Here is a 24,014-nt window from a genome sequence, read left to right as displayed (position 1 = left end):
TGAAGTAATTTTTAATTAATTAGAATCTTTTTATGACCTTTAATGCATATGATGTAATGTAATGCAAATGCATGAATGTAAAGGAGGCATCAATTTTGATTCAATTCATTTAGAAAACTTTACTAGAAAATAAAATTCTTTACATAAAACTGAGTTGCAAATAAGACTTTGCCCTAATGCTCAGAGTCTTAATTTTCCTAAGCAACAACGCTAGGTCCTACCCCCGATCTGACTCCAACTCGTACTTCACGCTCAGTATGTCCGCTTGTACCTCTAAGGCTTGCAAGTAATCGGTTACCTCCTGAATCTGGGTTATGGCTTCCCCATAATGTAATCCCTGTTTCTGACATGATCTTACGCATGTTGGAGTTGTTCCTTTCAACGCTCCTCACTTGCTTCGAAAAACTTAGTCCGCATCTCACAGCTTTGTAATGACACTTCTAATTCTTCTATTTTTCTTTTCATTTCTTCTACCTTACTCAAGCTTGCTCTCAACTCTATTACAGTATTATGGCTTCGATACAGATGAAGAGACTTCTTGAGTTCTGCCACTCTAGCCCTTAATTCACCTCATTCATTTCTGCTTTCTGACACACTCTTCTCTAAATCCTCATTTCGTGCCTGAGCCTCTCAGAATTTCCTTTCCCATCGGTCGACTTTGGTCCTTTCCTCTCGAATTTCCTGGCGCCATTGTTATGAAGTTTTACCTAACCCAGCAGTCCTCATAGACAGGCGTAACTTTTTATAATATGTTTTCAAACTGTCCAGATCCTCTTCGGCCTTACTTTTTCCTTTTCTCAACTTTTTAGCCTCTGACCTCTGAACATCTACGTCTAATCTCAGATGCATCTTTTCTTCCTCTAATTGTTCGATCTTTTTTCCAAGCTCAAAACTGTTCTTCTTGAAGTCTTGCTTTATAATTTCCAACTCTGACGGGGCGACTTGTAATTGTTCCTCCATTGGTCGGGTGCTTTCTACAATTGGTCTAGGAATATTGTCATTGACCCTATTTCTAAACCATCCATTATATTCAAGTGTCACCATGGAGCCAACAGCCAACCTCTTCATCTAGCGAGTTTGCTTCCAAGAATCAGATAGTTCCCAAACTTTCTTCTTATAGTGGTCACCTTTATATGAGAATTCACACTGAGCCAGCCCGTAAGTCGTGGGTACGAACTACCTCGATTTATATTGTCTTAATGCCAGCAAAGGATTATACCCATTGGCTCCCTAAATTCTGGAAAACGGTACCCAATCAAAGTTCCCACATCAATACAGGATCTCATTAGGAACCATCTAAAAAGCTCTCCACTCTATATCCCCCTCCTTGAGGTTTTGAAGAATTTTCATCCACTTCTCCTCTGAGATATCATCTCTCCTTTGCATAACCGCCTCCTCCTTTAACGGGGAGTAACTTTCCAAAAAGACCTGGTAGGAAACCTTGTTCACTTTCTAAAAATGCCCATGAAACCACACCATCAACAGCTATACACACCCAATAAACCGCACCTCGCATGTCTTTCGACACATGCTTAAGGATCTGAACGTCTCAGCCAATATTGTAGGTACATGTGTGATTCCCTTCTCAAGACGGTTGAATAAATCAGTAACTACCTCATCCATATGCTTTAAAGCCTTAGGAGAAATTACCAATCCATAGATGCTTAAGGCGAAGATATCGACCCTCTTTCTTTCATTCAGATGTGTTAAAACCAAATCTCTCAAATTCTTCCAAGGAATACATTTACTATCCCCCTTTTGTTGAATCCGAGTAGTGACCCAAGACTCGCTGATCCCTGAAATATTCATCAATTTCTTCGCGAAAGTTTGACCATTAAAAACCTTGGCATAAACTTTTTTAACTTGAACTTTTGGACACCTGAGCAGGGTAGTATATTCCTCCACTGTAGGCACTAAATCCAATTCCCCAAAAGTGAAACACTTGTAAGCAAAATTCCAAAATTGAACCATAACTCGGAACAGATGCTTGTCCACCCTAATATCTAGCAAGTAGGATATATCACCATAGCTTTGATAGAATAACTGTTTGGTTCCTTCATCCCAACGAGCCCATATATCTCTCAACTCTTGCAACTCATTCTGTGTTACATTGATGCGAGTGAGTTTCTGCAACTCTGATGTATATCCTTCTGCCAGGCTATCCCCTTTCTCCAATTGTAACTTCTCTGACCATGTACGGACGGCCGCATTATCCTCAACTTTATTAAGAAATTCATTCTCCATGTTAAATCTTCTAACTTAGTAATCGAATACAAATCAACACCTCCTTTAGTATGCAATGTCATGCAAAACACAATCAAAACAAAACACAAGTTAGTATCAAATATAAGTAATAAGATACAAGCAAAAACCAAAAAAATCAGAACACAGATATGGGAAACTACTAAAGCTTAACACAGCTCTACCTAAGGGTAGCTCTTAAGGTTCACTATATGTGGTTCGGTTCTAAAGAGAAGGTACCTGAACCAGCAGATTCCTCAATCCTCACCTATTATAGGCTCATATGGATCGATTTTGATTCAGGGGAATACATTTCCTTACGACCATGTGGAGATAAAAATCTCACGAAATCATAGGTACAAATGTATCTCGAAAGCAATCCACTAGCCCATGCGGAGGTGAAAACCTCACGAAAGCATAGTTTCTTACTCCCACTTAAAGGTATAACCACAACGGTCATGCAATGTAATGTAATATTATTCTACAAGACTCGAACCATAACAATCATACAAACAAATGCAATCACGATTTTCAAAACAAATTCTCAATACTTCGACAAAAGGACAACAAGTAATCAATTTTACAGCTTGACTCTCTTTTTCGGTCCCCAGTGGAGTCGCCAAGTTGTCGAAATCATTTTTTGGTTTTGAAAAAAAAAAGACGGGGATCAACTTTTTGAAAACCAAATGTGGAGTCGCCAGCAATCTTTTGTTTTGATGTGATTGGATCACCTTAATAAAATATTTTATTCCATTTAAATCAATTTTTGCCGACGAAATTCGAGAAAACGGGTTCGGGAGTTGGTTACGTACGAGGAAGGATTAGCACCCCCGTTACGCCCTAAATTGGTACCGAATTGGTTAAATAATGTTCTTATGTCTAAAAAAATATTTTGAAATACGATTTCTTTTAAAACACTTGAATGACTCAAATTGGACGTCAAGATTTGTTTGTTTCAAAGGAATACAGTGTCACATCCAGCACGTTAGGACACGATCCTTTAAACCCTCGAAACTACGATCAATTCCAATTTCTAAAAGCCCATACACTTGAAAATTACATAGGGATGTTCGCTTATTTGGTCCAACGAAAAAAAAACGAAACCCAGCACGGTAGGGCACGCTTTCTCAAATTTTCAAACATTGAACGTTGCCTTGTTTTAAAATTTAGAAAGTACAGATGAAATTTCAAAGGAATATTTGATTATTTTGACAAACGAAAAATCGAAACCTAGCACAGTAGGGGACGATTCCTCGAGTTCCCAAACATCAATTGTTACCTTTGTTTTAGTGTATTTTCAAATAAACAATTGTAGAACTAGCTCAAAACGCATTAATTTTACTTGAAATAGAATGAAATAATTAATTTGGATTAATAAGTTAAAAATCCCAACGAGTCATTTGCGAATGAAAGGCGAAATTATAAACATGAGACAATATACATGGATAACGAACTCTATTAATGAATAAAAATAGTATAAAATAAATAAACAAATAAAAATTTAACATGCATAAAATAATATTAAGCTCACATCCAAACATTAACAATCAAAATTGTGAAAGCTAAAAATATAACTAAAGAAACAAATCAAAGTAAAAGTCCTAACAAGTTTTCAACCTAGATAAATAAAATTAATGTAGCAACAGCAAATACCAATCGAAAATATGATGTAATAACCTATAAAATAAAAAACAACAAAACACACATAGTATACAAAACAATATGGACAAAACGACAAACACATAAATAATTATTAAAATAAAGATTATGAAAGAGGAAATTTGAGTCAAATAATGTGCATAAACATTTTAAAAATGATATATCCGTTTAAAGTTGATAAATGTACATACATATAAAAATAGTATTTAAATGTGAGATTTTTAATCAAAACAATATGTAATAAAATATGTTCTTAAAAAATGACTTATGTACATAAATATATATATATAAGAATTTATAAAATAAATTAACTTGGGATTAAATATGTACATAGGATTAAATTAATTTTATTATATATGTACAAACATACATAAAACATTTGAACAAATGTTATATAAATAGTTAAAATAATATGATATAAAAATGAACTTCAAAATAATAATTCTATAAAACAAAGTAAAATTATTAAAATGGTTTAACACACATATAAAGAAAACTAAAGGGATTTTAAAATTATAATGAACAAAAGACTCAATTGAAATAATGCAAGTACAAGTATACATAAAATATTTAAACGAGATATTACACAAAATGTTAACATAATATGACAAAAAAACTTCAAAATAATTACGCAAATAAAAACAAGTAAAATCATTAAAATAGATTAATTTATAAAAAAATATTAAATGTATTTACAATAATAAGTCACACAAATACAAAATTTAATAAAAATTGAATGAAAATAGAAGGGATAATTTTTAAATGAGTCATTAATATTAGAATTAGGACCAGCGCGCCACGCATGCGAATACACAGGGACTAGAACTGGAAATAATCCAAGCCCCAAAACGTTGCATTAAGGCACGGATCCATTTGCAAACATGCACAAATTCTGGGGACAAATTGAAAAAACAAGAAAAAGAAAATATGGCTCAAATGAACTAAGACGCAAAAAGGAAGGACTTATGGTGCAAATATCCCTCCCAGACCAAACACGCGGATTTTGATCATGTGTGGGTCGGGTCATCGGGTGAAGGCTACCATACGGCATCGCATCTAGACCATTGAAGTTGGTCAAAACAGCGCCATTTCTAGTTCTTTATAAGGGCTAAATCAACCGAACCAAAATAATCCCTTTCTCTTTCCTTTTTCAAACCCTAAATCCACCTTCCGAATAGTCGATTCATCTCCACCAGATGGTGGTCTTCAAGCCTGGAGGAATTTCAACCTCGAGATCTCCTCTTGGCTTCGATTTCAACAAAGCAAAAGGAAGTCTACAGCGTATTTACAAGGTAAGGCCCTATTTTCTTTCTCCTTTTTTTTCCCTTTTTTATTAGTATAATTAATCAAAAAAGAAAGTAAGTGTTGACACCATTTTTTTGATGAAAACGGGGTCGACTTGGATTTAAAAAAAAAAGAATGAAAACGGGAGTCGCCACCAATCCTTTTTTGACGAGGTGTGATCGGGTCACCTCAAAAAGTGGTTGTTTTTAATAAATGATTTAATTTTATTTAAACAACGATTTTGGTCTATGAAATTCAGAAAAATGAGTTCGGGAGTCGGTTACGCACGAGGAAGGATTAGCACCCTCGATACGCCCAAAATTGGTACCTAGTTGATTAATTAGTGTCTTAGTGTCGAAAATTGAAAATTTGAGGAGTTTTAAAAATACGATCCTTAAAAGAAACTCTGATAACGTGAATTGAAATATAAGATTCTCTTGTTCCGAAGGAATATCACATCCAGCACGTTAGGACACGATACTCTAAACCATCGAAACCAAGATCACCTTATAGTTTAATGAAACCACACTTTGAAGCTTTAAGAGGATATTTGGCTATTTAGTCGAACGAGAAATCGAAACCCAGCACGTTAGGGCACGTTTTCTCGATTTTCCAAACGCGAAATATTGCCTTATTTAGAAAAATTTCCTTTTGATGCTTGGTGTTAATGCTTGACAAAACAATAACGAATACGACAAGGTAAGCAAAGTAAAGTGAGTAACAACAATACAATAGGCAAAAATGAAATGACGAGGCGATTACATAAATAAAGCATACAAATAAATAAATAGAACTAACATTTTAGAAAAAGCACAAGTGTACATGGATAAATAAACAAACACCAAATAACAATGATGACGATAAATACAATTATGTAAAAATGTATATACATGTATAATTTTTAGCCATAAAATAAGAAACGCATATAAATTATAGAATATGAAAACATAGATAAATATATACATATATAAAAAATCGGTAAGTATTATAAAAATAAAAATGTAAATATGTGTTTATATATATTTACAAATTGTGATAATATAAAATATATGTATGTGAATTATAAAATATGTGAAGTATACAAAAAGCATTTTTAAGAATATAAAGAATATATATAAGTATGTATATGATGTAAAATATGCATAAATATATGTAAGTATATAAAATTATGAAATATGAAAAATATATTTAAGTATGTATAAGTACGTATATATACATATATGAATTAAGATGTATGTATTTATGCTTATACCTATGTATACATAAAAATATGAGATATAAAAATATAAAAAGTATATTTATAATAAATGAAAAGTATGTACGTAAATATATTATAAAAATGTATCAACAATTTGAAATTATGAATATTAAAATAATATATAAGATGATGACATATATATTTAGCGATATTAAGAATCCATATAACATACGTAGAACATATATAGTATATGCATACCTTAGAAATGATAAGAATGATAATAAAACTATTTTCTACACTACATAAATACATACACATATATATATAAACAACAGTATATACAATATAATATTAGAAAAATATATATAATAATTTAAAATATAACTAATAATAATAAAATATATACAATGATAATATATATAAAAGATATATGTATATATAATTATATAATATAATATTAAAATATAATAATACGACATAAAAAAACATGACACAAATAAAGTATAGTATTAAGGACACATATATAATACATGAAGAATATACATAATACTAAAATATTTAGGTAATATATGCGTATATTAAAAACTAGTAATAATATTACCGAGGTATATACAACTATGTCAAGTATATATACGTATTATAAATATATAGATATATAACAAAACATAAACTAATAATAATAATAATAATAATAATAATAATGATAACATTGGAATATAAAAGAAACAAACATAAGATTAATAAAATATTAGAATAAAAATGAAATAAAAATATTAGATATGAAAATATATATATGTATACACGTACATAATAAAAATATATACTAATACATAATAATAATACTAATACTAATAATACTAATAATATAAAAATAACAAGGATATTTAATAAAGATATAAAAATAAACGAAAAAAAGGACTAAAATTGAATTAAAAACAAAGTTGTGGGGCAAATGTGAAAGGAAATGAAGAGAAATGGGCTTATTTGAGCGTGCACAAAACATAGGGGGACCGAAACAACAATTATTCCATTCCATTAAAACGCAGCACATTAGCGGGGACTAAATCAAAAAGCGCGAGAAATTATGGGGCCAAATTGGAAAAAAGAAAATGACTTAATTGCAAAACCCTGAAAAAGCGGAAGGACTGCGCGCATAAATATCCCATTCAAATGAGAACACGCGGATCCTCTAGCGGTCGGGTCGGATGGGTCGGGCATGGCTAAAACGACGTCGTTTTGGGGCTTAAGTGTAGCCCCAAAACGACGTCGTTTTGGAGGGCTATATAAGGCCTAAACTAACCAAAAAAATCATTTGGGGAGAGGGAAAGAAAAAAAAAGAAGAGAGAGGGAAGAGAGAAGGGAGAGAGAAAGGAGGGGGAAGGAAAATCCGGCCAGGGGGGCCGGTCACCGGACGGCCACCGGAGGCTCGCCGGCGCCGGCGTCGGCCACCGCACGCGGTGGCCGGAAAAGGTAAAAAATATTTTTTTATTTATTTTTATTTTTTTATATTATATTGTTATTTTTATATTTTTTTAGTATATATATATGGAAAATAGAACAAAAGACAAAACAAGAATAGATTCACAACCACCTTAGGTTTCCGGTTCTGATTTTTTTGACTTGTTGATTTACTGATTTTTGGGTGTTCGAATCTCTGCCTTTCGATGTTAAGATTGTAGTATTTCGGATATCAATTGTTTGCTTTTGGTTAAGAAATTGAAAGAGATAAGAAGAAAAAAAAGGGGTCCCCCAAAATACAACCGATTCTTCCCTTTGAAATCTCCAAAAAAAAACATCAAAATCCCCTCCCTGTTTACAATGACCATAGGGCTTTTATATAGCCCAAAATCCAAAAAAAATACAAAGAATTTCATTTTTTGGTGTTTTTCTTTGCTGTCCTTTTTTGTCTTCTTTTGCAGGCATAGAGTGGTGGAGGCAAGTGGGTGTGCTGGTGGCAGACAACTGGTAGTGGCGGGCCAAGGTGGGCGGCAGCTAGGGTTCTTCTCCTCTCTTTTTTTGCTGAAAATTGTTTAGGTTTGGGTTGGGCTTAGGGTTTTAGTCTGTTGGGCTAAATTGGGTTTGGTTAGGGTTGGTTTAATTTTGTGATGGGTTGGGCAAATATTGGGCTATACAGCTGCCCCTCTTTGCTCGTTGTCGTGTAACGAGAACAGAGCAAAGACATAGAAAGACCAATTTTGCCCAGCCTTGCAGGGCCTCGACTTCTTTTGACACTTCTCTTCTTCAGGTAGCCTCATTCCGTCCACTGTGCCTTGTTGCTTCGATCCATTCTACTGTACTTCAGGAAGATCTAATTTGTAGCTTTAATCTTCTTCGCAAGGGAACGAAATTTATGTTTTCAGTCTATTCCACTGCAACATCAGGGGGATAAGACCTGACACGATCTCCTCTACTGTAACTTCAAAAAGGTAAGATCCTTTATTTTAATCCACTCCACTGTAATCTCAGGCAGATAGGATTACTATCTTCAATCTACTCCGCTGTAATCTCAGGGAGATAAGATTACTATCTTCAATCTGCTCCATTGTAATCTCAGGGAGATAAGATCTGAAATTTTTCGGCCTGTTCCACTGTAATCTCAGGGAGATAAGATCTATCATTTTGATCCGCTCCACTGTAACTTCAGGGAGATAGGATAGTGTCTTCGATCTGCTCCGCTGTAATCTCAGGGAGATAAGATCTCTGGCTTCAATCTGCTCCACTGTAACCTCAGGGAGATAAGATCTGGAATTCTCGGTCTACTCCCCTGTAACCTCAGGGTGATAAGACCTGATGCGATCTACTCTGCTGTAACTTCAGAGAGATAAGATCCTTTATTTTAATCCGCTCCACTGTAATCTCAGGGAGATAGGATCTGAAATTCTTTGGTCTGTTCCACTGTAACCTCAGGGAGATAAGATCTCTGGCTTCAATCTGATGTGATCTACTCTACTGTAACTTCAGAGAGATAAGATCCTTTATTTTAATCCGCTCCACTGTAACTTCAGAGAGATATGATTACTAGCTTCAATCTACTCCGCTGTAATCTCAGAGAGATAAGATCTCTGGCTTCAATCTGCTCCACTGTAACCTCAGGGAGATAAGATCTGAAATTCTTCGGTCTACTCCCCTGTAACCTCAGGGTGATAAGACCTGATGCGATCTACTCTGCTGTAACTTCAGTGAGATAAGATCCTTTATTTTAATCCGCTCCACTGTAATCTCAGGGAGATAGGATCTGAAATTCTTTGGTCTGTTCCACTGTAATCTCAGGGAGATAAGACCTGTATAATAAACCTAATTATGCCTAATGATTAGGATGACATGATCAAAATGAAACAAATGCTCCTAACTAGACATATGTGAATGGTGTTTGCATGAATGCAGAATTTTATTTTTCCGAGAATGATCTCGCTTAGGTTGTCATTACTCGAAGTTTACTAAGGCTTTGTGACTGACGTGCTGCAACGCCTTCTCGCTTGACTGATTTTTTTTTCTGAAGAAACATTTGGCCAGACTGTCCCCATTGTAAACCTCAAAGTTATATCCACTGGGACGCCAAAATTTGTACCATCATTCTCTCACAGTAATCTAAGGGTAGAAATATGTGGCTTTTCCTCTATCCTCTTTTATCACAATTCGGGGATATAGGATCTGAACCGTTCTGGTTTCCTACACCATTCTCAAGGTGTCGTACCAAAGTCTTATGCGCAAGTGAAGGCTCTCTTCTCTGAGGTAACCTCTTCCTATTGCCTGATGATCATTGCTTGCTTGTTCATTTAAGCTTTGTAACACGACAGCTTGTCATTTTGTTCAATCAATGTTTAGACAACAAAATCTGAAAGGATAGTCTTTAACTTAGACTCTTCCTTCTTAGATATTTCACCCTTTAAACTTGGTATTTTCTAAACAATAGTCATGATTCAGGTCCCTATATTATTTAGAAATTTTCTAGAGTAATGTGCAAAACTTCTTTCCTGAAAGTTTTATTAGTTCGTTAATCATTATTCCTATGCAACATGTTTGCAAAAAGATCATAACAATGGATAAGAATAAAGCTAGTTCTGATCATAACTCGAATAAAACATCAAAGATGGCGAAAGCAAGGTAACAAAGAAATGGATTGAGAATGTGCGTTTTCACCAAAAGAAAGGAAGAAAGAAAGAAAATAAAAGAATGTATTTTCAAGAATACACATAAGAACTAGGTGCCCCAGTTATCGCAGCTTGAGTTTCTCTGTACAAACTTTCCGAAGACCCTTCTGAGTTTGACATGTGTTCAGGAGATCTGCAATACTCTGTCCATGTTCCAAGACGTTGCATATCCTTTCTTATTGGTTCAAGTAAAGCAAGATAATCATATGCCCCCGATCAAAATTTGATCCGCTCAAATCCTGATGTTCCAATCCTGCCCAGTACTTGAGTCGCCTTTTTCGGGTTTTCGACTCAAGCCCTCTTTGGTCTCAAAGTGCCTTTTACGGGTTTTCACCTTAGCCTCCCCAAAGTTTTTTTTTTAGGAAGCAAAGCGCCCTTCACGGGTTTTCACTTTGGTTCCCCTTTCTTTCAAGTGAAGTATTTCTTGACGGAGTCTGCGTTTACAGGATTTGGTAAACTTTTGCCATCCATCTCGCATAGAATCAAAGCTCCACCAGAAAAGGCCTTCTTTACAACATAAGGGCCTTCCCAATTTGGCATCCATTTTCCTCTAAAATCTTTTTGCATAGGAAGAATCTTTTTTAGTACCAAGTCCCCTTCACGAAATTCTCGGGGGCGAACCTTTTTATTATAGGCTCGCATCATTCGTTTCTGGTACATTTGCCCATGGTGAATAGCTCTTAACCTCTTTTCCTCTATTAGGTTCAACTGATCGTACCGAGATTGGATCCAATCGGCTTTATCCAACTGTAACTCAGATAACACCCGTAGAGAAGGGATTTCAACTTCAATGGGTAATACTGCCTCCATTCCATAAACCAGAGAAAAAGGCGTTGCCCCAGTAGAAGTTCTAACAGATGTTCGATAGGCAAGGAGAGCAAATGATAATTTCTCATGCCAATCCTTGTAGGTTTCAGTCATTTTCCCCACAATCCTTTTAATGTTTTTATTGGCCGCCTCCACTGCACCATTCATTTTGGGACGATAAGGCGATGAGTTATGATGCTTAATTTTAAATTTGCTACAAACTTCAGCTATTGTGCTATTATTCAAGTTCATCGCATTGTCGGATATGATCCTCTCAGGCATTCCATATCGATAAATGATTTCCTTCTTCAAGAATTTGCTGACTACTGCTTTCGTGACATTTGCATATGAAGCAGCCTCCACCCACTTGGTAAAGTAATCAATTACTACGAAGATGAAGCGATGCCCATTAGAAGCCTTTGGTGATATTGGCCCAATAACATCCATACCCCACATGGAAAACGGCCAAGGAGAGGTCATGACGTGAAGAGGTGAAGGAGGTGCGTGTATTTTGTCTCCGTAAATTTGGCATTTGTGGCACTTTCTGGCATGATCAATACAATCTCCTTCCATGGTGGGCCAATAGTACCCAAATCTCATGATCTGTCTGGCCATCGTGAAACCACTGGCGTGCGTCCCACAAATACCCTCATGGACTTCTTCCAAAATTTTCTTGGCTTCTACAGCATCCACACATCTTAATAGTACTTGATCCTTCCTTCTTTTATATAACACTTCTCCATCTAAGACATATTCAATGGCTATCTTTCTCAGAGTTCTTTTGTCATTCTCTGTCGCTTGATCAGGGTATTCCCGATTCTTCACATATTGTAGGATACTCTGATACCAAGGACAATCATCTTTTCCCTCCTCCTCAATATTGCAGCAATTAGTCGGGGTCTCAGAGATACTCATCTGAACAGGCCTCATTGCCTCAAGTCTATTCACCTGAATCATCGAAGCTAGAGTAGCTAATGCATCAGCCATTTGGTTTTCCTCCCGTGGGAGGTAATAGAAGGTGATATCGTCAAACTCCTCAGCCAATTCAAGAACTAGTTTTCTATAACCGATTAGCTTAGGATTCTAGTCTCCCACTCCCCTTTGAGTTGGTATATCACCAACGCTGAATCCCCGTATACTCTCAGTACTTTAATGTTCCGTTCAATGGCTGCACGAATGCCCATAATACATGCTTCATATTCTGCCATGTTATTTGTACAATCGAAGTCCAACTTGCTAGCAACAGGATAATGATCTCCACTTGGGGATACCAAAACTGCCCCAACTCCATTACCCGTAGCATTTGAAGCTCCATCGAAATTTAACTTCCATACGTGATCCATTTGAGGATTTTCTTCAGTATTCGCCACATACATCAAGTCCTCGTTTGGAAAATCAAAATTCAAAGATTCATAGTCCTCCAAGGCTCTACTAGCTAGGAAATCGGCTATTGCACTTCCCTTTATAGCCTTCTGACTGACATATACTATATCAAATTCTGAGAGCAAGATCTGCCATCTAGCCATTCTCCCGTTCAAAGCAGTCGATTCCATCATATACTTTAAAGGATCTAACTTTGAAATCAGCCAAGTCGTGTGATACAACATATACTGCCTCAGTCGTCGGGTTGCCCAGATTAGAGCACAACACAACTTCTCAATTGATGAGTACCTCATTTCGCAATTGGTAAATTTCTTACTGAGATAGTATATTGCCCTTTCTTTCTTTCCCGTCTCATCATGTTGGCCCAATACACATCCCATGGAATTCTCCAACACTGTTAGATACAATATCAATGGCCTATCTAGACTTGGAGGTGATAAGACTAGAGTATTAGCCAAGTACTGCTTTATCTTATCGAAAGCCCTCTGACACTCTTCATCCCATTCACCCGGATTATGTTTTTTTAAGAGCCGGAATACTGGATCACATTTCTCTGTCAGTTGTGAGATGAACCGAGCAATGTAATTCAGCCTCCCTAGGAAGCCTCGAACCTCCTTCTGAGTGCGCGGGGGAGGTAAATCTCGTATTGCCTTTACTTTGTCTGGGTCAACCTCGATCCCCTTTTTTCTAACTATGAAGCCTAATAACTTCCCTGATCTGGCTCCAAACGTGTATTTGGCTGGGTTAAGCTTGAGCTGAAATTTCTTTAATCTCAAAAATAACCTTTTCAAGACCTGAACATGCTCTTCTTCCGTTCTAGACTTCGCGATCATATCGTCAACATAAACTTCGATCTCTTTGTGCATCATGTCGTGAAACAAAGTCACCATAGCTCTTTGATATGTTGCTCCTGCATTCTTCAATCCGAAGGGCATTACCTTGTAACAGAATGTTCCCCATAAGGTAATGAATGTGGTTTTCCTCATGTCCCCAGGATGCATCTTTATTTGATTGTATCCAGAGAAACCATCCATGAAAGAAAACAATGAATAGCCCGCCGTGTTATCTACCAAAGTATCAATGTGAGGCAGTGGAAAGTTGTCCTTTGGACTAGCCTTGTTCAAATCCCTATAATCCACACACATTCGTACCTTTCCATCTTTTTTGGGAACAGGGACGATGTTGGCTACCCAATCCGAATACTTGACTTCTTGTAAGAATCCAGCGTCGAATTATCTTTTGACTTCTTCTCTTATTTTCAACACAATGTCAGGTCTCATTCTCCTGAGCTTCTGTTGAACGAGTTTACAATCCTCCTTTATGGGCAGACGATGCACCACAATGTTAGTACTTAGCCCAGGCATATCTTGGTACGACCACGCGAAAACATCTTTGAACTCTCGGAGCAAATTAATGAGGTCTTGCCTTGTCTTTGCGGTGATTTCAGTTCCAATTTTCACCTCCTTTCCATCCTCTAGGCTCACTATTTCTAATGATTCCCTATGAGGTAGGATATGCTTATCCTCTTGTTCCACCATCTTAACAAGTCCGGAGATGCATCATAATCTTCGTCATTTTCAAAGTCGTGGGATCCCTCTAAACACACTTCTTGCTCAAAAATAGGCTCCGCGTTTGAGGCAGCGTCACTCATGTCATTGATATCTGAAGACCTATGAGGGCATATCAAAGAATATACCAAGAATATATAAATTTATGAATATGTTTATGCAAAAGAATTACAAATGAAAGAATTATTTGTAAGACAATCAATCAAATAGAAAATATAAAAGAAAAAAAAAGTGACTGATCGAGATGAACGTAGACACGTATTTCATTAAAATAATGATACTTAGGCCCAATGCCTATTCCACAAAAGATTTCATATCGTTTCTAGGCCAACAAACAACAGGAATGTTTTGAGCATTACTCTGAATAAGCCCTAAAGACTACAGGGATTTCTTCAGCAGTCCAATTGTTTAGCTCGCTTCCAGGCTCATAAGGGCAGATCTCCAACAAGGCCCTCCTTTCCGTTGCTTCTATGGCGTTGGTATAAACATTTTCCAACATTCTTCCCATGCCGCTACCGGACACTCCATATTCAGAATGAATAAATCCTCCCGACACAAAAGATGTAGATATGTGGGGAAAGGTTAAAAGCTCACACTTAGCTTCATGTCCATTCAAACGCGCCCTTCTTTTCTCTTGTCTCTTCTCTACTTCTTTCTTTTTCTGCTTCATGTCTGGCTTGTACCCTAAACCAAATCTATCAAACTTTTCCTTCGGCATTGGTGCCTCAATCCTCCCCTGAAGATATTTTCCCAATCCTTTCCCGGGTAAGGCTCCTCTTCCTACCATCAATCGCAATCCCATCTCAGTGGTCCTGGATATTTTGGTACTGGAATTCTATTTCCCTCCGCAATAAACATCGCGTTCACAAATTCTAACGACCGAAAAGAACATTCTAGTGCCTCATCGTTGATGTCCACATAAGGTGCATCGCTAGTCATCATTGCGATAATATCCTCCTCTGCATCTATCGTTACCAACCGATCCTCCGATACCAACTTCACCTTCTGATGTAATGATGAAGGTACTGCCCCTGCTGAGTGTATCCACGGTCTCCCCAATAGATAGTTGTAGGAAGGTTTAATATCCATTACCAAGAAATCCACCTCATAAGCGACTGGGCCAATCCTTAATGGTACCTCAATTCTCCCCATAACCTCCTTTTTTGTTCCATCAAATGCCCTTACTATGCTCTGGCATGCTCTCATGTGCGAACTGTCTATTGGTAATCGACTAAGAGTGGACAAAGGCAATACATTTAGTGCAGATCCATTATCAACCAAGGCCCCCGGGAGTGTGTACCCTTTGCATCGGACAGTAACATGCAGGGCTTTAGTAGAACCTCTTCCTCCGGATGGTATTTCATCATCATTGAAGAAGATAAAATTGTCAGCACCAATATTGTTGATCAACCGATCCAGCTTGTTTACCGAAATATCGTCAGCCACATATGTTTCGTTTAGCACCTTTAAAAGTGCATTCCGATGTACTTCTGAGTTTAGGAGTAAAGCTAATACAGAAATGCGGGCTGGCTGTTTGTGCAGTTGCTCTACAACACTGTATTCACTGTGTTTCAAAAACTTCAAAAACTCCTTTGCCTCCTCTTCTTTTATTGGTTCATTTACCAATGGCTCAACTTCTACTGCTTTCCCTTTCCTCTGTTCTTTCTTCCAATTCTCTTCCCTGGACGACTCTGCTTGAGCGTCATGTCTTTTTCCATTGCGCGTGTAAGAACCTATTTCCTGATTTCTTTCTGCTTCTTTTTCCAAAATGGTCACATTACACCCGTAATTCCACGGCACCATTTTGTTATCCCTATAAAAGAAATTTGATGGTTTCTGGATTACAATTTTCGGTGTTACCTGAGCCCTAACCTCATTACCCTTAGGGCGTGAGATAATGACCACAGGATGATTTATTTTTGGAGCCTTTGTTCCCAACTCTGTCGCGCATATGCTCCTCATTTCTTTCGCATCTTCATAAAACCTCATCTCCTTGTTATCCATCATGCTTTGAACCAAAGCCTTGAATCCTTCACATTCTTGGATTTTATGCCCTGTTTTATGGTGAAATTCACAATAATTTCCCATCTCATGCCCTTCCTCAGAATCTGAAATAACCAACCCTCTTTTCGCCATTTCTTTCCAGACCCGTTTCAATGGAGTTTTTACTTCAGCAATGTCAGTCTTGACTTCTTCTCCCATACCTTCGCTAACCATATTCACCCCCTTATCTGCGTGATTAGGTAACGGATTCTTTGCGTTAGGTGAGTCGTCAAGTTTGACGACACCTAAATTGATAAGTCCTTCTACTACCTTCTTGAAGGCAGTACAATTTTCTATCGAGTGCCCAGAAATTCCCGCATGATAATCACATTGCGCGTTCATATCATACCATTTTGGATACGGGGGTTGTAGAGGACTCAAGTAACGGGGAGCAACAACATGTGCATCGAATAAAGTCTGATACAACTCCTTGTATGACATCGGGATTGGCGTGAATTGGGGCTTTTCAGTAGTTTGCCTAGCTCCCGACTCTTGTCTTGATGATCCCTGTTGATTAGCAACCACTTTCTTTGGTTGATTCACGGTAATTGACCTACCATAAGCATTCACATTATTCACTTCATTTTCTCTTTTCCTCGGGGGTGCCCTCCTATTATTTTCTCCTCCATCTATTTTTCCACTTTTAATGGCATGCTCAATCATTTCACCATTCATGATTATATCCGAGAAATTTTTTGAAGCGCTTCCCAACATGTGAGTGATGAACGGGGCTTTCAAAGTATTAATAAAAAGCGTCGTCATCTCTTTTTCCAAAAGCGGTGGTTGCACCTGAACCGCCACCTCTCGCCACCTCTGCGCATATTGTCTGAAGCTTTCGTTCGATTTCTTCTCTAAATTTTGCAGAGTTATCCTGTCAGGCATCATTTCTGAGACATGATTGTATTGTCTCAGGAAAGCCTGTGCTAAATCCCTCCAAGTAGCAATTTTAGCTCGGCTCAGCTGATTGTACCACTTTGACGCCGCTCCCTTAAGACTTTCCTGAAAACAATGTATTAATAATTGATCATTATTAATATGCCCCGTCATTCTTCTACAAAACATAGTAATATGGGATCCTGGGCAACTAGTCCCGTTGTATTTCTCAAATTCCGGCATCTTAAATTTGTAAGGGAGCACCAAGTCCGGAACCAAGCTCAGATCCTTTGCATCTATTCCATAGCTTTCGATGCTTTCTATTGCCCTAAACTTCTCTTCTATCCATTTCCATTTCTCCTCAAATTGTTTTGGAAATTCCTCCTTCGCCTTGTCCTTTTCAACCATCTCGTCAAGATCTGGGACAGCAATATTATTCGGGCTATCACCGGGATTAAAGCCCGCTCCGGGTTGAAAATTCATTGGGATTGAAGCATCGCCTTGGAACTGCTGGGGCCTAATCGACACAGAGGGTCTCCGCGGATGCAGCTCAGTCTGTACTTGCGCATGCGGAGGCGTGAAACCTGGAGGATAAAGTGGTTCACCATTGTTTTCTTCTTCACTAACAATCACAGGACCTTTACCCTTATCTACTCCCTTCAATAATTGCGTCATCTTAGCCACCAGATCATTTTGGGACTCCTCCATCTTTTGCACCATGTCACGCTGAATCTTTTCCATTTGCTCTTTCATTTGCGCCTGCAACTGGTCTTGCATTTCTTTTTGAAGTCGCTCTAGCTTCTCCAACCTTTGGTCCATAACTTTTGCCTTAGCTCGGGTGCCGTAACTTTGTTGGTTTTCCAGGTTAACTGAAATGATTTTATTCGATTAAGTTTTTTTTAAATGGTTATTAATGCATATGATGTGATGCAATGCATGAAAAGAATGCAAAGAAAAAGAATGCGTTGATTCTAAATTTAATTCTATTAGAATAATTTTTCTAGAAGACAAATTTTTTTACATGAAAATAGTTTACATATGTGGTATTGCCCTTCATAGTCCAAGTAAACGCTGATATTTTCTTCATGGTTAAACCCTGTAAATTCTCCAAAAGATGCCTTTGCTAGCTCCTTACTGCTTAATCTGAGCCTCGATCTCTTGGTCGCTTATCTCCATGATATTCATCAAAAAGTGTCGGCTCTTGGATAATCTTCGTTGGCAATTAAATCAAGTCATGTATTCCTTCGTGGACTTCCGGCTTTCTCTCGTCATGCCTTCGTTGGCTTGAATCTCTAGAAATTACATCATGTATTCCTCCGTGAACTACCAGCTTTCTCTCATCGTGTTTACTCAGACTATATTCAGGTGACCGCACTATAATCCACTTTATCAAGAAATTCGTTTCCTTATGACAAACTATTCTATTTAGGAATCGAATTTCGAATCAACACATTCTTTTCTTTGATGTAATGTAATGCAAATGCATGAATGCAAAAAGAAAGGAAGACATTGATTCTGAATTTAATTTCATTGGAACAACTTTTCTAGAAAATAAATTCCTTTACATAAAACGGACTACATACACGGTCTTTCTCTCATATTCCAAGTGAAGACACCTTTCTTCCTCTTCATATCTGGATCTTATGGTCGAGTCTGACGAATTCTCCAAGAGATGTCTATATTAACTCCTTTTTTGCTTGATCCAGGCTGCGACTCGTTGCTCACTTATTTCTATGATACTTTTCAGCTCCTTTAAGAAAGTCAAGACATGACAGCTCTCGAATAATCTTTGTTAGTTTCTGTCTTCAGGCAATGAAGCAAAGTCTTGTATTTCTTCACGGACTATCAGCCTTCTTTCATGTATTCACTTGGACCATATTTAGACAACCGTGTTATAATCCACTTTATCAAAAAATTTGTTTTCTTATGACAAACTGTTCTATTTAGCAATCAAATATGAATCAGCACCTCCTTCCTAGGATGATGTAATAAAATGCAATTATAAACAAAAACAAAACACGTTAGTGCAGAATAAATACAAATAAAGCAATTCGGGTTTGGAGTGGCTCTACGTAGGGTAGGCTCCTAGGTCTCTCTATATGTGGTTTGGTTCTAGAGTAAGGGTACCTGAACCAGCAGATTCCTCGATCCTCACCCATTATAGGCTCATATGGACCGAGTTCAGTTCAGGGGAATACATTTCCCTATGGCCATGCGGAGATGAAAATCTCACGAAGACATAGGTACGGATGTATCCCGGAAGCGATTCACTATCCCATGCGGAGGTGAAAACCTCACGAAGGCGTAGTTTCTCACTCCCACGTAAAAAGGTGTGACCAGCGGTCATGCAATGCAATGTGCAGAGGTATAAAATAAAATACAGAACACGATAAAAATATAACTCAAAACAAAAGTGATGCAATGAAAGGATCGTAAATTTAAATCAAATTTTCCACTTTCAACAAAAAGACAAGAAATAATCAACACGTGGCTTGACTCTCTTATTGTCCCCAGTGGAGTCGCCAAGCTGTTGACACCATTTTTTTGATGAAAACGGGGTCGACTTGGATTTTAAAAAAAGAATGAAAACGGGAGTCGCCACCAATCCTTTTTTGACGAGGTGTGATCGGGTCACCTCAAAAAGTGGTTGTTTTTAATAAATGATTTAATTTTATTTAAACAACGATTTTGGTCTACGAAATTCAGAAAAATGAGTTCGGGAGTCGGTTACGCACGAGGAAGGATTAGTACCCTCGATACGCCCAAAATTGGTACCTAGTTGATTAATTAGTGTCTTAGTGTCGAAAATTGAAAATTTGAGGAGTTTTAAAAATACGATCCTTAAAAGAAACTCTGATAACGTGAATTGAAATATAAGATTCTCTTGTTCCGAAGGAATATCACATCCAGCACGTTAGGACACGATACTCTAAACCATCGAAACCAAGATCACCTTATAGTTTAATGAAACCACACTTTGAAGCTTTAAGAGGATATTTGGCTATTTAGTCGAACGAGAAATCGAAACCCAGCACGTTAGGGCACGTTTTCTCGATTTTCCAAACGCGAAATATTGCCTTATTTAGAAAAATTTCCTTTTGATGCTTGGTGTTAATGCTTGACAAAACAATAACGAATACGACAAGGTAAGCAAAGTAAAGTGAGTAACAACAATACAATAGGCAAAAATGAAATGACGAGGCGATTACATAAATAAAGCATACAAATAAATAAATAGAACTAACATTTTAGAAAAAGCACAAGTGTACATGGATAAATAAACAAACACCAAATAACAATGACGACGATAAATACAATTATGTAAAAATGTATATACATGTATAATTTTTAGCCATAAAATAAGAAACGCATATAAATTATAGAATATGAAAAAATAGATAAATATATACATATATAAAAAAATCGGTAAGTATTATAAAAATAAAAATGTAAATATGTGTTTATATATATTTACAAATTGTGATAATATAAAATATATGTATGTGAATTATAAAATATGTGAAGTATACAAAAAGCATTTTTAAGAATATAAAGAATATATATAAGTATGTATATGATGTAAAATATGCATAAATATATGTAAGTATATAAAAATTATGAAATATGAAAAATATATTTAAGTATGTATAAGTACGTATATATACATATATGAATTAAGATGTATGTATTTATGCTTATACCTATGTATACATAAAAATATGAGATATAAAAATATAAAAAGTATATTTATAATAAATGAAAAGTATGTACGTAAATATATTATAAAAATGTATCAACAATTTGAAATTATGAATATTAAAATAATATATAAGATGATGACATATATATTTAGCGATATTAAGAATCCATATAACATACGTAGAACATATATAGTATATGCATACCTTAGAAATGATAAGAATGATAATAAAACTATTTTCTACACTACATAAATACATACACTTATATATATAAACAACAGTATATACAATATAATATTAGAAAAATATATATAATAATTTAAAATATAACTAATAATAATAAAATATATACAATGATAATATATATAAAAGATATATGTATATATAATTATATAATATAATATTAAAATATAATAATACGACATAAAAAAACATGACACAAATAAAGTATAGTATTAAGGACACATATATAATACATGAAGAATATACATAATACTAAAATATTTAGGTAATATATGCGTATATTAAAAACTAGTAATAATATTACCGAGGTATATACAAATATGTCAAGTATATATACGTATTATAAATATATAGATATATAACAAAACATAAACTAATAATAATAATAATAATAATAATAATAATAATAATGATAACATTGGAATATAAAAGAAACAAACATAAGATTAATAAAATATTAGAATAAAAATGAAATAAAAATATTAGATATGAAAATATATATATGTATACACGTACATAATAAAAATATATACTAATACATAATAATAATACTAATACTAATAATACTAATAATATAAAAATAACAAGGATATTTAATAAAGATATAAAAATAAACGAAAAAAAGGACTAAAATTGAATTAAAAACAAAGTTGTGGGGCAAATGTGAAAGGAAATGAAGAGAAATGGGCTTATTTGAGCGCGCACAAAACATAGGGGGACCGAAACAACAATTATTCCATTCCATTAAAACGCAGCACATTAGCGGGGACTAAATCAAAAAGCGCGAGAAATTATGGGGCCAAATTGGAAAAAAGAAAATGACTTAATTGCAAAACCCTGAAAAAGCGGAAGGACTGCGCGCATAAATATCCCATTCAAATGAGAACACGCGGATCCTCTAGCGGGTCGGGTCGGATGGGTCGGGCATGGCTAAAACGACGTCGTTTTGGGGCTTAAGTGTAGCCCCCAAAACGACGTCGTTTTGGAGGGCTATATAAGGCCTAAACTAACCAAAAAAATCATTTGGGGAGAGGGAAAGAAAAAAAAAGAAGAGAGAGGGAAGAGAGAAGGGAGAGAGAAGGGAGGGGGGAAGGAAAATCCGGCCAGGGGGGCCGGTCACCTGACGGCCACCGGAGGCTCGCCGGCGCCGGCGTCGGCCACCGCACGCGGTGGCCGGAAAAGGTAAAAAAATATTTTTTTATTTTTATTTGTTTTATTTTTTATATTATATTGTTATTTTTTATATTTTTTTAGTATATATATATGGAAAAATAGAACAAAAGACAAAACAAGAATAGATTCACAACCACCTTAGGTTTCCGGTTCTGATTTTTTTGACTTGTTGATTTACTGATTTTTGGGTGTTCGAATCTCTGCCTTTCGATGTTAAGATTGTAGTATTTCGGATATCAATTGTTTGCTTTTGGTTAAGAAATTGAAAGAGAGAAGAAGAAAAAAAAGGGGTCCCCCAAAATACAACCGATTCTTCCCTTTGAAATCTCAAAAAAAAACATCAAAATCCCCTCCCTGTTTACAATGACCATAGGGCTTTTATATAGCCCAAAATCCAAAAAAAATACAAAGAATTTCATTTTTTGGTGTTTTTCTTTGCTGTCCTTTTTTGTCTTCTTTTGCAGGCATAGAGTGGTGGAGGCAAGTGGGTGTGCTGGTGGCAGACAACTGGTAGTGCCGGGCCAAGGTGGGGCGGCGGCTAGGGTTCTTCTCCTCTCTTTTTTTGCTGAAAATTGTTTAGGTTTGGGTTGGGCTTAGGGTTTTAGTCTGTTGGGCTAAATTGGGTTTGGTTATGGTTGGTTTAATTTTGTGATGGGTTGGGCAAATATTGGGCTATACAGTAAGTAAGAAAATAAAAGAGAAAAATAGGTGAGAAAAATAGCGAATAAATCACCTTGCCCTGTTTTCTTTCTATTTGATTGCTTTCTTTTGCGTAAAAAAAATACATTCTTTCTGTCTTGGGCTTTATAGCCGATGAAAATAAAAAAAAATACAAGTTTTCCTATTTTCTTTTTCTATTTGTTGTTGTTCCTTTGTCTGTTTGCAGGTACACGGTGTGCGTGGTGCGTGTACAGAGGCTGTGAGCTGGTGTACGGAGGCACAATGGAGGTCGTACGTGGGGGAGCGGCGCGAGACAGATAAGGGCTAGGGTTTTGGCTGAATTTGTTTTAGTTTTTGGGTCGTTTGGGAATTAAGGTTAGTTATTGGGCTTATATTGGCTATAAACAGACTTGGACTGCTGGTTTGGTTTAATTTATGTTTTGTATTTGGTTTTGATGTGGACCCAGGCGAATTGACCCGTTTACATATATTATAACAAACTCACTGAGGAATCAATTTAGTTGGTGAAACACCATAACATCAAATGAGTATTTAGTAATATTTTCAAAATTCACATTTTAATAATTTTTCTAAAAACCATTGTAAATCAAACAAGAAAAAATTTATGTTTTCTAAACTCAGATAGTGGAAATTTCAATGAATTTGCATACATGCATTGAAGGGGTATTTTGAGAAAAACCATGCCATACATTTTTGAAAATTTTATTTTTTGTAGAAAATTAAATTTGAGACTCCATTTCGGTCCTACTTTAATTATTGTTACTCTGAAGATAGACTGTAAACCCTAAAATGTAAACATTTAAGGAAAATAACTAATGCTTGAACTTTTATTTGAAAACTGTAGATATGCTTTAGATCTTAAGACCTCAAAAGAGACACTGTGAACACTCAAGGTAGACGTGATAGGGGTAGGACGCGTAGGGCTACACCTGTAGGGCTGCCCATTATTCAGTGTGAAAACATGATCCTTGAAGAGGATTATTTTGAGAACTCCACCGCTAATGCTGGC

At 36.1% G+C, this 24,014-nt stretch overlaps 1 long non-coding RNA gene across 1 annotated transcript; it reads left to right on the top strand.

Moving 5' to 3' along the window:
• The first annotated feature begins 4,997 nt into the window (after nucleotides 1–4,997).
• On the top strand, nucleotides 4,998–23,504 carry LOC121207675 (uncharacterized). The gene is made up of 2 exons (XR_005902803.1): nucleotides 4,998–5,192; nucleotides 23,211–23,504. It is a non-coding gene; the product is annotated as an uncharacterized lncRNA (long non-coding RNA).
• The last annotated feature ends 510 nt before the right edge of the window (nucleotides 23,505–24,014 follow it).

This window comes from Gossypium hirsutum, chromosome A10 (genome assembly GCF_007990345.1).
Source record: "Gossypium hirsutum isolate 1008001.06 chromosome A10, Gossypium_hirsutum_v2.1, whole genome shotgun sequence".
Taxonomy (NCBI): Eukaryota; Viridiplantae; Streptophyta; class Magnoliopsida; order Malvales; family Malvaceae; genus Gossypium; species Gossypium hirsutum.
Note: the sequence above shows the minus strand (reverse complement) of the source record. Positions and strands in the feature narration are given on the sequence as shown.